Here is a 14,640-nt window from a genome sequence, read left to right as displayed (position 1 = left end):
CTTTTCAAGCCGCTATGTTGCACAGATAATGAACAAGAAAACATTTCATAAAAAGGGCTATGAGGGTCACACTAACGTGCTATGAGAATGAAATGAAAACCAAAGGAATAATTTCATCAGCATTTTACAAGAAAAATGTGGGATTATTATCAAGTTACACTTTAGTATAAATTTCACAAACAACTAAATTACCACAAGTTATTCTCGAAGCAGTACTAGTACCACAAGTGGTACACAGGCTCACTCTGGTGGTATGTGCCAAAGTACAGTTCAGTTGTATTTAACTTTTTAGTACAATGCAATTCATTTAGTTTTTAAGAACGTTTAGTTTTTATGCTTTTACGTATTTATTTTTAATTTAACTTCTGTGCAATTCATTTGGAATGAGTTGTTATTTCCAGTAAGTACAGTTTTTTTTTCTTCCTCTATGTAAGCGCAGTGTAAATGTTCAAACTGTGCATAATGCTACAGGGGCTTCCAATAATATTCAATTAATTAAATCAAATTACAAATTTCAGGGATAAAACATCTGTCTCATTTTTGAGACGTCGTGTTACTCCTTATGGTGGTACTCGGAGAGCAAAAGATGTTTTTTTTAACGTGGTCTAGGTACTTGCTGTAAAGGTTTGCGAACCACTCACTCACTATACAAAATTCATTATCTTATGTCGGTAATTTCAGTCATGAATTTTTTCCCCCATCACATTGTTTTTTTTTTTCATTTCTGTGTGGCTTTAGTCATTTAGAATTTGACCATCGCAACCAAATTGCATTCTTAATAATACCTACTATATGTGTTTAACAGCATATTGTCGGTCTTAATGCAATGGTTCACCTGCCTGTCTTCCGTGCAGGCAGCGTGGGCTCAGTTCCTACTGAGTGACAGTGTGAATTTTAGTGTCAATGGTTTGTCTGTCTCTATATGTACCCCGAGATTGACGGGTGACGTTGTAGTCTGACTCCCTGTCACCCTAAAAAGGGCAGATACATGTAATATTACATTATAGCGTATACACCATCCACATACCTGCCTGGCTGTACTTTTTTGAGGGGCACATGATCTCATGAATTCTCATAACCTTCCATTCATCCACCTATCCTGCTCAGGGTCACGGGGAGCAGGAGCCTATCCCGGCTGACTTTGGGCCAAAGGCAGACCACGCCCTGGACTGGTCGCCAGTCGAACACATGGCACATACGGAAGAAAGACAGACAACCATTCATTCTGCCATTCATACCGTCACTGAGTGGGAACTAAACCCAAGCTATTTGCACCGAAGTCGGGCGAATGTACCAGGACACAAACAGGGAGTGCCACGTAACTTTCTGTTTTTCCATTTTCCTCTTCTGTAGCTCTTCTCCTTATTTTCTTACCTTTACCACCACTGCTGGAACCTTCCCTCTCGCCCCCAATTACCGCAGGCTTCTTTTACATGAGATTCTTTTTTCTAATAAGCTGACAATCATGCACGCACACTCGCAGACACACACGACTTGTATGTGACTGCCCAGTTCTCTGGTTCAGCAGCTATGCATTTAGAAACGTCCCCACAAATGAGATGACAGGAAACACAATTAAAGAGAAAGTGAAAGGCAAAAGAGAACACACCCCGGCTCCCAACACGCTTTGTTTGCCCTCATTAAAAGTGATGGCTGCACATCACACACACGCAACACATCATAAATCACATCATACGCAATTGTCATATTTGTAAAATATTGATAGTGCATTGTTATTGTAGACCTCATTTTAAGACCAACAACCCTATGATAAAGTAGCTTAAAAAAACTAAATAAAAATAAGTCTTAAATACTTAGTTTGTGGCGAAATGATGGTTAGCGCGTCAGTCTCACAGTTCTGAGTTTCAGGGGTTGAAACTCAGCTCTGACCTTGCTAAGTGGAGTTTCCGCTCACATTCCCAAAACATGCGTGTTTAGTTCATTATGGATTCTACATTGTCCATAGGTCCGAATGATGAGTGTGAGATGAGTATGAGATTGTTTGTGAATGTTTATTTTGCCATTGGCTGGAGACCAATCCAGTGGGTACCCGGTGTACCTAACATCAGTTGGGATAGACTCCAGCTTCGCAATGACCCCAAGATATGGAGGTAGTGCTTCACGCGCTTTACTAGCTATACCGCTTATTACACTTTTAGGAAAGAAAATTAAACTGTGTGGCCATTTCCATTCATCATTCAAGTTAAAATTTGAGTGTTGTGTTGTTTTTACATAATCCTAATGTTATTTAGCTTGACACCTAGGTTAGAGTAAATAAAAAACAAATCCTTTACCGTAAATATGTTTTATGTTTGTGGCATTTTTACCCTTATGCTGTCCCCCCGGGGATTTTTGCAATCTTGAAGGCTACACTTTCATGACAAAAATTGTGACAATGCAACAGTATAGTGAAACATTGAAGTTAAAATTATATAGTGTGTGTGAAAAAAATAATAATAATACAAAAATATATATGTATTATCAATCAAATTTTGAATTTTTGGAAAAAGCCTAGAGAACTAGTAGCACAGGCTACCGGTAGGTATATTTAAAAAAAAGTTTTATTTTGACGATAAGCGGGTTAATCCAGGACCATTGCATGTCAAAACATTCTGCTTTACCAATTGAAATCTCGCAACCTTCAATATTGAGTGTCGCTAACTGTTTGGAAATATCAAAAACCCAATTCACTTTTTTTTTTTCTGCAGCCACTGAAACTAGGGAAATAGGGTTCTGGTAAATGTCAGTATGTGTTTATGTGGTCTACAATGTGTGTTTGGATCGGACAAAGACGAGTGCACACACACTCTGACCATCACCGTGTGTCTTTCACGTGTACACAATTGCGGTACCGTACGTGTTGAAAAACTAACATCACTGTGTAGAGATTAACATAGCTACCTTTCTATCTGGGTTTTATGTCTTGAGAGCAAACAATCGGTCGTGTGACACGCACGTTCGGTGTCTAGGTCAAACGCACCTGAGGGAAAGCAATGCCGCAGTCTGTCGCACAGTCAAAGTCATGTGCAGCTGCGTGTAAACAAAACCAACACGGCACAGTAGAATAGATTCTGAACTCATCCTGTGGAGCAGCAGCACGCATCTTTTTATATACTGTACAATGTGTGTCTCTATGTGCAGTGCTGCTGGTGTCGCCCGGTGCTGTTTAATCCACCCCGCTAATGTCACTACACTGATTGGCCGCTCTGGTCATTCGGATGTTTGTTCGGAGAACCACCAGTGACCACGTGACTAGGTGCTGTGACTGACTCATGTCACTTGGCTGTCAGCGCACAAGCTTGCCTGGCACGCCTTATGGCCTTTTCCTCACATTGATAAGCATACGTGGATGATGTGTGGATACACTCGCATATTTAGAGAGAGGAAAAGAGACGGAAAAACAAAGGGAATGGAGGTTAGGAGACGGGAAAGCAGATGAGGGAGAACACAGGGGTGGTCTTTTTGAAAATAAATGAATGAACCGTGCAGACACACACACACACACAGTAGCTAGCAGAGGTTCGCTGTAATTGGAAATTCTTGAAAAATAATTGCAGCCTGCATTTATTTCTTCCTGGATTGATGATTTTAAAAGCTCCTTTTGCTATTTACTTTAAGAAACTGGGAAATGGAGATCCACACTCATTATTATTGTACGTGTTTACCTCCTGCTTTTGCTGACTTGCTTCTGACACAAATATGACGTTTGACCTCAGCTGCGCATTCTTGGGTTTAATTAACAGTCAACGTGGTTCCTGTGTTGGTGACGCACTGTTGTTTCGAAAAGTTTGAGGAGGATCAGATCAGCAGAAATCTGACGCAAGCTGTTCCAACCAAAGTGTTCCAACGTTTTTGAAGACCCTGTAAAGTGAATTCTGAGATTTGCTTATACATCTATTTTACATTTGAAGATATAGCGCACAGTGACACACTTGGGCCCCGGTGTGAGTCGCCCCTCCCGCACTATTTTAGATCAAATGTGACCCCGTCAAGACACTAAAAGCGTTTTTACACACGGAGCCAGCAGTTCAGGCACTACACTGTGTTCATGTGCTGCATGGACACTAAACACAAAACAAATAGATAGCAGATGACGAAAACGTTACTCGGTTGATTAATCTTGACGGGTGGGCAGGCACTCCGGAGACCCTACCATTTGTGTAGTTGCGTGTCTCTGTCTTCAGAAAATAAAACATATTATAAGCTGCCTCTCATCTCATTTGTACCACACCGAGATAACCAAAATGGTGCTAATAATGATCACACTTCATTATTGCATACCTATGTTTTCTTGTGCGTTGCACGCCAAGAAAATGTGAATTTAAAGGACTTAATTTGTGAACTGCATTGAACTTGAAGATTTTTCTTGCGCAAGCCAACTCTGTTGTGTGTTGTCTCTCAGGCTCAAGGTCTCTTCAACACAGAAGGCCTCCCATTGAAATGGTGAGAAAAATATGTGATGGCCAAACGAGGTGGTGAGAAAGGATGCTTTTTTTTTTTTTTTTTTCTCTCTCTCTCCAAGAGATGAGAAAAGTTTTGCCTCTTACAAACCTTGACCTGAGCTTAACTGACAAAAGAGAAGTACATTTGAGTTAGCAGTGACGATTGCATGTGGTGTATACTGTATACCTGAAATGTCACCTTTTCTCTTCTCAAAATGTATTTAAATGCACAGCTTCGTGCATAAAGATTGATGTTCTTTCAGTCAACTTTGCAACGTTTCATCCTAATCTTTCACCGAGCCACCGTAAAAGCAATTATAGTCGGTAGGACTCGTATCCTCGTAACTTCATTGACCACAGCACGTGTGCTAATTAGGTCGACAGATTGAAGAAAAAAATAATGAACCATCATGAATAGATGATATTCCCCGCCGAGCACGAGCCAACACAATTGTATGTGTTAATTTGCTGGGCTAGTGTTCTTGTCACGTCACTTTCCTCAAACGCGAATACAGTCTGAAGGATGAACACACACACCGCACACATGACAATTTGGTTTGGGGTAGGACTGACCTACTGTATGAGAGGCAGCGTGGTACCACAAGGCGTCCCGACCTCGAAACTACATTGCGGTTGCAAACTCTTCTCCTTGTCATTTTTGTGAATGACTTGTGAAGGCCATTATACCAACACTCAAAACAACCAGTTGCTTCTCTATTTGGGTCTGGCAACAGCGCAAGCATCAGATCACTTGCGAATTGGCTATCATTGCGTTTCACACCACAGTCACGGAGGACGTGGCACAGCCAAATTCGGACCGTTTTCTGAGTAAATGGGGAAGGAAAAATACATCTTAACACAGTTCACACCAGGCTCAGGATAATCATCTGATCATTAAGCCATTGCTGACATTGATCGGAAGGGAGGAAAAATGCTCAAATGAAGCCCGATTATCATAAAATTGACTTTTGCTACACTCTATAACAATTGGGGGGGGTCATAGAAGTGTCTGCAGTATGGCTTTGAAGATAGCATCCACCAACCTAACTCAAGGAAATAATGCAAAACAAAACAAGACTGATGTTTACGCATACAGAAACTGAACCACCACGTCACCTGACGGTTGAGACAGGTACACACCGAAACCAGAAATAAACAAACCGGAGCGTTATCGTACACACATTGAGACCACATTGTCCACATTCCCCCGCAGACTGCCTCAGAAAGAGGTTAATAAATGGCTATTATTAGCTGGGCTGATCAATAAGGTCTGAAATGAAACACACTTATCATTGCAACTCCCTTGCACATGGCAGCCAGTTTTGCTTGTAGCTTCCAACACGGTTCAGATGCATTGCACAGGGTTAAAAGTGTGAAGGGAGCTTGCTTTGTCTCCCCAGAGAAGACAACCGGCACCACCGGGAGATCTTCATGTTTATTAATGGCTCATGCTATGACCATGCAGAATGTTGATTTGACATTCTTGAATAATAGCTTGAGAACAGCTTAAATGAATGAAACATGGATTTCTGACCTATCAACGCTCCATCATTTCATGAGGATCAGTGTCCATGACGATGTAGCTTAAATTGGACAGAGATTCAATTTCTCCTAGACATTAAAGGAGACCTTTTAATTATTTTTTACAATTTAAAATAGTTCCCAGGTGTTTATACTTCTAGAACATCTCATCCCACACCACATATTGCTGGGCCAATAGCGAGCCAGCTTTTGTAACCATGACGACCAGGGGCAGGGTCTGAGTTTTGCGACTAAAGAGGCTTTTTGGGTTGCCTCGTGTCATCCCAGCAGCCAGTGCATGCGTAACAGTGGTCTAAATCGCGCCGGTGAGCGCTTGTGTCGGCAGGGTCTTGCCAGCAAGTGTGCCTGTCCCCCCATTTTTAGGCCGTTTTCACTTCTCCGTCTCTCCGTTGGCTGAGTTGAGTCTGATCATCTTGCCAGCAATGGACACATATTCAAACATAAATATGTCCCAGTATGTGGAACTTCGCCGGACCTAACGGATCCTGTCATGGGTGGAAAATTGCAATACATTAGTATTTTGTACATTAGCCTCGCTGTTACATAACAGTTGAGGGGAAGTGAAAAATGGCTGACTCCGATACACATTTTCAGAAATAGGTAGCGCTTACTTTCAATTCATGCTTAATGGGTGGGCAGGCACGCCAGAGACCCAACTATTTCTATAAATAAATCACTTTACCGTAATATGTTCTGTCTGTGACTCAAAATGGGCAAATCAAGACAATATAAGGCTCTATGATTGAGATCTATTTATAACTGTGTAACAAGCAGTAAAGGGGAAACATTTTTGTTCCCTTCATGCCTGTGCGAGGAATCTCAGCTTAGTGATATTACACACATCTGGGGGGAAAATGAAGTTCAAGACATGAAAATTGTGAATGCAAAAAATGAGTCTACAAAGGAGGGATTTGGCATATGACTAAAATAAGAAAAATGGGCAACACAAGATAATGGCTAAAGGGAGGGTGTCAGAAAAAGATGGCACAGAGAGTTGGTGATTGGCCAGGGAAAGAGAGAGCTGTGGTCTCCAGAAAAACAAGTGGAGGATCAACAAATCGAAGGAGAGAAAGCAGCAAAAGCAGGCTAGAGCCAGATTGCGGCTGCAGGGAAACTCAGCGTGAGCGCTTCAGAGCAGATAGAGGCCGACGAAGGGAGGGAAATAATGAAGAACTAAATAGAAGGTTGGAAAACACATGAAACAAAGCAACCCAAAGTGTATGTGTTATGTGCAAAGGCAAATAGCAAGACAGAAGAGACATTTTTTAGACACACTGTCAAAATTCTGAGTTGAGAGAACACTCGAGTGATGCGAAAAGTGAATTAGAAATGAAATAAGTAGAGGAGATGTTTGAATTGAGTGTTGCAGCTCCCACGTGTCATTATTACTTTTCAAAGGAGCTGTTTGGGCTCCACAAAGGACGAATGTGTCTTCAATGTGAGTGGGTCCTGCATGCCCAAGGCTACGAAGAACCTGTGTGTGTGTGTGTGTGTGTGTGTGTGTGTGTGTGTGTGTGTGTGCGCGCGCATGTGTGTCCATTTCTATGTCTATCTGTTTGGTGTGTGCGCTAAAGATTCGTGGAGAGGAACAGGGTGTTCACTACTCTCCAATGGTGTCTTTTCATTGAATCTCAAGTAGCAGCCTTGACCTTACATAAGAGAAACCCAAGGCCAGTGAGTCATTGGAAGACTCCCATACACAGTACACAACAAACCGTCAACACCCGTGCGAATATACAGTATAAAGAGATGTTCATTGAAGCCACAGAGATGAACTCTTGAATCAGTGTTAAATCATTTTGTTTAGCCGATCACTGACTTGTATGAACTTCTCTCGAACAAGAGTATGATGTAAGGTTGTAGATAATATTCTGCCAGATGACTTATCTCATAGGCGGAACGGTGGGCGACTGGTTAGCACATCTGCCTCACAGTTCTGAGGACCCGCGTTCAAATGTGCCAAGTTTGCATGTTCTCCGCGTGCCTGCGTGGGTTTTCTCCTGGTACTCCGGTCTCCTCCCACATCCCAAAAACATGCACGGTAGATTAATTGAAAACTCTAAATTTCCCATAGGTGCGAATGTGAGTGCGAATGGCTGTTTGTTTATATGTGCCCTGCGATTAGCCAGCGACCAGTTCAGGGTGTACCCCACCTCTCGTCCGAATGGGCCCGTGACCCTGGTGAGGATAAGCGCTGGAGAAAGCGGATGTGGATGGACGGACTTATCTCATGAGTCTCATTGGTCAAAGAACACATTTTTAAAATTCAGTCTTTGTCACGGTCATAAACAATTGAATGAACAATTTGAAAAAAAAACCAATTCTGTTGAGTTGGATTTTTATGCTGATTAAAACTAAAATTGGCATGCTGATTCAAAAATTGCAGTCAGTTTTTTTTTCTAGCACATCAAGTTTGTTTCTCCACAGTTTACCCTCCAGATAAGCAAAATTGCACTGATTATCTGTAGTAAGACTTGCCAGCTGATGACAATTGGACTCATCTCCAGCTACGTGGCAACTTGTTTGTACAGTCACAATCGAGACTGGGTGAGAGGTGCGTGCAGCTCCCAATAGGTCAGTACTATCAATATCTGCAAACAGAAAGCTAGCATAGTAGGAATTAAAAGGAATTGTGCTGGCTTTTCTCTTAACCTTGTAACCGTGGGCATACCGTTGTAAGTTCTATTTCGTTTTATGCTGTTTTTTTTTTTTTGATTTGATTTTTATTTTTCAAAGCTTGTAACTATGCCATCTTCGTGTTTTATTTACATAGGTATATATTTCCTTTGTTCGACGTGATAGAGAGAAAATGAGATCAGTTTTGGATTCCGCACCCAAAAATTAGTTAAAAACAGCTGTCAGACCTAAATCAAGAAACATTTTGTTCCCCAGCGCTATCGACCTGTCTAGTGTCTACGCGTCTATCGAGCAGTCGAGCTGTCTGTCTTTCTTTCCACAGTGCTACTCCTCAATTTTTGACATGGGTCAAACTTCAATTTGTTCAACTTTTATTAAATAAATAAATAAAGATGTCCCATTGAGATAAACCACATTTGGAATAATTGATTCCAGAATCAAAATTGTCGCCATCATGAAATCTTTGAACATAGCTTTTATTTTGCAGGCCTTAGTTCCAAGTAACATTTTTATAGAATGCATTGTCACACCATTATAAGCATATGTTTTGAAAGAACACAACTTTAAACAATCTCTTGACTCGAATGAGAAATGATGTAGAAGGTATATTAAACATGCCACTGATGTACCTTAGACGTAGTTCTTTAACATTGTCGCACACCTGAAAGATGACATAACATCCGTGGTTGATGTCAAACATTAACGCCAAACAATCATCTACCTTTTGCTAGCTGGTCAGTGAAAAGTCAGCTGGTGTCTCGCATGAGAAACTAACATCGCAGACTGCATCGTCACTCAGTGCTCCTTCTTGTCAAACAGCACAAATAGACAGACTGAAATGCACATCATCAGCCACACAAGATCCAAATCCTTTTTCATCAAAAAGTTGGTCAATACCAGCTGAGAGTCTTAAACAAAACGAGGAAAAGCACTAAACACAGTTTAACACATCATCTCTGAGGCGGGACTAGGGTTGGGCATCGTTTGAATTGGAGCGATTCCAGTCCTGGTTCCAGTTGGCTGGGTCAAAAAAGTTTGCATGGTTTAAATAAAGGCTGTCCAAATTATGAACATCCATTTTGTTAGCAGCCCGCAGCATAGACTGAAATGAACATTTGACTTGGGCTTCTTTACAACCAGTATTCATACCAAACCGAGGACCTAAAAGGCAATGTGTGTGGAGCGGTGAGACGTACGTCATGGTAACTTCGACTGGATATTCTTGTTTTTTTTTTTTCTTTGCTTGTGACATTCTTCTCTTTCTACTGCCGTCCTTTCCTAAAAAGCCACCGAAGCATTTGACGTTAATCCCGTTGGCTGAAACGATGTCGAGCAAGATGGTTAAACATTTTGGTCCAATCTCATCTGCACCTGTGATGAAAAGGAACCTGCAAAAATGCACTTTCCATTCTCTATGAAACATTAAGGATTAATCATCAGATGCTAAATAGTTACCTAGCATGCAATGATAGCAGTGGAGTTGCTGTACGACTCCACAACTCAAGTGCCTGCTCACACGTGTACTATAATTAATACAGATCCATAACCAGTGTTGGGGAGTGACTAATTACATGTATCAAGATTATGTAATTTAATGACAACATTTATGTAAGTGTAATCCATTACATTACTGGGAAACATGTGTAATGAAATTGCAGTTGCTTTTGGAAAGTTCTGTGATGACAATTTTAGTTACATTTGAAAAATAGCTGCAAAAGCTCAGATTTTTATTTCATCTCACTTCCTCCTAAAGCCGATGCTTGTTATTGGAGTTCTCTTTTCATGTGTCACTCTGCGATAGTCTCAAACATGACCTAATTTTCCAAATATGACCTTGAAGCTCCACCTTTCAAAATGAAGAAAAGTCATCGAAATGTAATCAAATGTAATGAGGTATTTATTATTATTTAAGGAGGGGAATGAAGATGAGCCAAAGTAAGACGGAATATACGTGCATGAATGAGAGAGGTGGAGGGGGAAGAGAGAGGCTATAGAGAGAAGAACTAGGGAGGGTGGAGGTCCAGAGCAATGGTGAGGGTGGTAAAGAAGTGAAGAAACGGGTCCAAGCGGGTTGGAACGGGTGGAGGAAGGCGTCAGGTGTGTTACGTAACAGACGCGTCTCTGCCAGGATGAAGGGCAAAGTTGATAAGACAGTGGTGAGGTCAGCCATGATGGACGGATGAGAGACAGTGGCACTGAGCCGAAAGGAAAAGAAGACGACTTTGAGAAAGTAATTGAAATAGTTACACTACTATTACATTTTCAACAGGGTAACCTGTAATTGTAACCCAACTATATTTCCCAACAATGTCCACAACTTGCACTTAATCTGTGTGCTGTGTGTCACAGAGAGACACAACTACAGAGACTTACAAAGAAGAGCTTTTCATATTTTTACACAGCTGGTAATCAGACTAGTACTGTGTTTCATGAAGGGCCAATTGATCGTGAGCATCATACAGGGACACACGCATGTGCACACGTACACACACACATTTCCCTCACCTTTAGCGTACCCCCTCATCCTCAATTCTCCTTTCTCCGAGGTGCGTGTGTGCTTGCCTCTGTCCTTCTCCAATCTTCCTCCCCCGTGTGTGTCCACTGGTACCATGGCGACAACACAAACATACATTCAGACTCTCATTACTTGGGAGGACTTTTTGTTTGCCCGTCTTTTTCTGGTGTCACACCTTATAACTTCAACCTCACACATGGCTTCACCCTAAAATAGAACTGTAAAGGGGGCTTGTTCTGTTCCAAATCAGTAGTATGTCCAAAAATTTGTATTTTTCCACATGTCACGTGTTCTTATCAAGTGTCCTCCATGTCTTCTTCAACTCCTGCTTAATATTTGTTGTCCGAGCACAGGATTCAGATTTTCAAGGCTGATTCACGACTGTCACCATGACAACTCACACCACTTATAATGGTCAAACCTTGAGCGTGTTATTATTGCACCGAAATAATTTTTGGAGGACTTCTGGCGAGGTACCCGACAGCAGTTAGTTTGCAATGTAGCCACACACTACTGAGAGTATGATTTGACTCTGAAGGGTTTGAAATGAACACAGGTTTTCAAAATGTGTGCCCTGGTATCAAAAGTGACCAATGTCACATAGCGCCATATGAAATGTCTTTAAAATAAAAGATATGTTCAACAGATGAAACTTGTGTTGATTTAAATTTAGAGCCTGTTTTCAGCTTTTTTTTGGTTTTTTTTTTTTTTTTTTTTTTTTGCTTTTGTCAAAATGCCCCAAGGATGAATGAAAAGAGCTCATCAGAGGGAAAAACATAATTAATTTAGGAGAAAAGAACAAGCCGGAAGCGAGGCATTTAGAGATGATTTCTATCGTCATTTCGTCATCCAATAGCCGTGTGGCCTTTAAGTGAAATCGCAGCTTCCAAATGCACACGATTAAATGACAAATTGAATCGTCTGTCCGGTTTTACAGAGCTTCTAGCTTATTTCTGTTTTCTAATTGAGTCTTGAGAAATGGACTTAATTCCAATGAAATATTGAGTTGTTTACAAAATGTGCCAATCTCTCGTCTTTCACTCCCCTTTCGCCTCTCTCTCTCTCTCTCTCTCCATGCCCTCTGCTGCCAATCATCTGCCACGATTTATGCACAATTTCCCTGCTGAAAACAAGCTGCATTCACAATGTACACGCCTCCCTCAGCCCCTGCGAAGTGGCTTAGAAAAAAGCCAATGACCTCGCCTTTATTTAGAGGAGCAATATTTTCCATCCATTTCCTCTCTCTTGCGTGGATCTCCTTCTTTTCAGCATCATTAAAGCCTGGCCTGACCAAGAGGCGTGGTGTGCAAGGATGAAGGATCAGTTTTTCGCGTCCTTGCTTGCTTGTGTCAGGAAATGTCAGCGTTGTGGCCTGATAGTGTACCCCTCTGTGTGTTCACGTGCCTATCTGTGTGTGTGTGTGTGTGTGTGTGTGTGTGAGTTCATTGAATTATTTTACAGGTGTATTTATAACAAGCAATGAGATCTCAATTTTGGATTCATTTTTCTTTTCACCATATCCACAATGAATTCTGTTTTGTTTCAGTATCATTTGTTGTTTTTCTTCCAAATAGTACATTTTCATCTTAGTGAAGTTGGAAATTTTGGAATGTCCCATTTAGAACCCTGACCTGATTCCAATAAGATAATATGTGAGTTGTGCACAATTGATGCCCTCGAAGGCGACTAAATCATGTAATTAATGCAAAGGTGCTTCAACAAAGAATTGTGATGTACTGTTGAGGTGTGCACACAAACATCTTATTGTACATTTGTTCATTTATATACAGTAGTTTCCTCTAAAACACAGTTTTCCCTTTTCCATTGAATTGTACAGATTTTAGGTCACACTATTTTATGATGTTCAATTTTACTCTCCTCTGATGTAAGCAAGTATACATCAGCAAAATTATGCTGACATTTAACCCTTACGCTTCAAAATGAACAGCTGTGTGCACAGCTACTGTAACAATGACAAACAATGTACTATATGTAATTCAAATATGAGCTCTTGGCGGTGCAAATTGTATGATTTAAAAAAAACTAATAATAATGTAAAGCCAAGATAGCACCAAACATTTAATGTAGTTGGATTTACTGTACAATCGTAGGATGACAATGTTGCGATGTTTTGTTATAAGGGCAAAATCTTTGGTGCGGGCCCTCCCCAGTTGCAGCAAGACGTTGCATTTAGCAAGCAAAATCTTTTCGTGAAATTTAATAGCCCATTTTGGAGCCAACGTAACGCTTTAAATAATCAAATAGAAGAAATCAAAGCAAAGTCTGTCAAAAATATACACGATCGACAGGCCTGTACTGCACCACTCCCCATTGTGCGTGTTTGTGTGTCTCTACGTGTGTGTGAGCTTTTCCATCCCCAGTACTTGACAGTCCATTGGCGGCTGACCCACACTGACTGCATGACTAATGAAAACCGCACACAAATACTCACAGTTCCTGAAAGTTCTTCATCGCTGTGCTTTCCACTTCTGCTCTTCCTTCTCCGTTGTCTGCACATTATGCCGGTCACTTTCGTGTGTGTGTCTGTGTGTGAGCGTGTTTGATTCGACAGCTGTGCATCACCGATCTTCCTGTCCTGTGGACAGTTCACACTGTGCAGGTGTGCACTAGTTCTCCTCTAGATGTCCTACACAAACACACACGCACGCACGCACACGCACGAGCATGCGCACACACACGTCACAGATATGAGAGAAGGTAACAGTGGAACAGGAAGAAAGCAGGTTGAAAGGAGTGTTTAAAAATCTAACTCTTTGTTCTACATTTATACTGTCATCATGACACTAGGTCCTAATGGGCATTCCAGGATGTATCTTCTTGATATCCATCCCTCCATTTTCAAGGGAAAACATTTTCCAATGTTTTTATACATCACAGTAGTCTTCTGAGCCGTGCTTTGTCTGGTCCCCCAACTAGGACCTGTTTGCCATGGGCGACCCTGCCAGGGGCATAAAGCCCCAGACAACTTAGCTCCCGGGATCATTGGGACACACAAACCCCTCCACCATGATAAGGTGACGGCTCAAGGAGGGGTGTTCTTGAGATCCAAATTGTACTTTGTCAAGGAGTAAACGAATGAAAATAAATACAATTTGTTGTGTTTGTACATGACATTTGTACGTACTACCCATTTAGTATGACAACACCGGAAGCACTATACAAGCTATCACAAGAGCTACTGTACTGCATGATTTAATCAGATCCAATACAACAGTTGTATGCAAAATTCTTGCTTTCCTGTTCAACTATGGTCTGGGGTCGGTAATGCACACAGTGGGTTCCAACTACTGCATCAAGGAAGATTTTCTCCTCATTACAACTCCACGTGTTGATAGCTGGGATAGGCTCCAGCAGCCCGCGGCCCTAGTGAGGAGAAGCGGCTCAGAAAATGGATGGATGGATATTATTCTGAAGCAGGGGTGTCAAACTAATTTTTGTCGCGGGCCACATCGTAGTTATGGTTTCTCTTGGAGGGCCGTTATG

At 41.4% G+C, this 14,640-nt stretch overlaps 1 long non-coding RNA gene across 1 annotated transcript; it reads right to left on the bottom strand.

Moving 5' to 3' along the window:
• Positions 1-9,113: 9,113 nt before the first annotated feature.
• Positions 9,114-13,736, bottom strand: LOC133402907 (uncharacterized). Its single transcript, XR_009768582.1, has 3 exons — positions 13,589-13,736; positions 11,127-11,222; positions 9,114-9,899 (listed from the first exon to the last, which is right to left on the bottom strand). It is a non-coding gene; the product is annotated as an uncharacterized LOC133402907 (long non-coding RNA).
• Positions 13,737-14,640: the final 904 nt, after the last annotated feature.

The sequence above is a fragment of the Phycodurus eques genome, chromosome 5 (genome assembly GCF_024500275.1).
Source record: "Phycodurus eques isolate BA_2022a chromosome 5, UOR_Pequ_1.1, whole genome shotgun sequence".
Lineage (NCBI taxonomy): Eukaryota > Metazoa > Chordata > Actinopteri > Syngnathiformes > Syngnathidae > Phycodurus > Phycodurus eques.
Note: the sequence above shows the minus strand (reverse complement) of the source record. Positions and strands in the feature narration are given on the sequence as shown.